This window comes from Morone saxatilis, unplaced genomic scaffold (assembly GCF_004916995.1).
Source record: "Morone saxatilis isolate NCDOM2014 unplaced genomic scaffold, NCSU_SB_2.0 Contig1, whole genome shotgun sequence".
Classification (NCBI taxonomy): Eukaryota; Metazoa; Chordata; class Actinopteri; family Moronidae; genus Morone; species Morone saxatilis.
This window is the reverse complement of record NW_023339651.1, coordinates 6,414,096-6,415,347: the sequence shown is the minus strand read 5'-3', so window position 1 is coordinate 6,415,347 and position 1,252 is coordinate 6,414,096.

The following is a 1,252-nucleotide window of genomic DNA, read 5'->3' as shown; positions in this document are numbered from 1 at the left end:
AAAATGCAAACTCTCAAAAGTCAACTTTAAAGTTAATATTGAGATGGAGAGGAGTTTCTTGCCTGCAGAGTTGCTGAGGGTGAGGGACAGACAGCCTAAGAATAGCCGAGGTGAGCAGAGACACAGGGGCCCTGGCCCTTATAAGGCCTGTAACACGAAGCCCCAGAATGCTTCACTGCCGATTCACGTCACCAATATAGACCCCTCTTACTGCAACACATTCTCCCTCTCTCTTCCTCCCTCTCTTAGCGCTATCAGTTCATGCTTCTAGCACCTGATTATCCATAATCAGTCCCCACCCACTGATGTCAGTTGCTTTTCAGTCTCACAGCCTTTTCGTTCTGCTTGAGAAAGGAAACAACAAATTACCCAGCGCTGATTCCCCAAAAACACCCACGGCAAGCTGATTGAGCTGCCAGTCCTGCATTTGTGATACGGAGCAATTCAATCAGCAGCCAACCACAGCTATTACGGTTAAGTGAAACAAACAGCAGGTTCTGACTGTTTAATAGGTGGTGACAGACTTTTTCTTTTTCAATCACATCCTGAATATTAGTCACATGCACACAGCGTGAAATTGAGATGTTTGTGCACCGGTGTGACATTAAAACCACCTGATTTTAAATGTCTAAAAAGACACAGGAGATGGTGCCTAAGCAGTAAGTGAACATGAGCCAATCTATCACTCAAGAAAGGGCCTATCACAACCCCCATATTGATGACACCCTCAGGTTTTTTATGTTAAAATGTGTATACATACAATGAGCATAAAGAAGCAAAGGGAAACAGCTTGGCTTCATCCAAGGTTACTTTTTTTTACTTAATTAACAACACGGTTTGTGTACAGATTAAACAAATGAGATGTAAAAAAAGTAGGCCTACAGTTTCTGAGGTGGTAGTCAGCAGGTGATTAGGGAATCAGGCAGTTAGTGAGAAATGATTAATTATCGTATTTTCATGTTAGATAAGTGCGCACAAGGGAGGTAGAAAATAAACCAAATCACCATAAAAAGTTTTTTTGCGCTTTGAAGTGCACAAATCACAAAAGTAAGGATCTCATTATCTCAAGGATACCACCCTGTTAGCCCAGAGTACATAATTATCCATTAGCTCTAGTGGATTTTATGTGGTACAAAGTATGAGAAGATGGTGGGTAGTTTTTCACAGAACTTGGTTAGGAGGAAACGTGTATGTGTGTTTTGAATAGGTTATTTTGTGTATTGTAATTTGACACACACACTCTCTCTCTCTC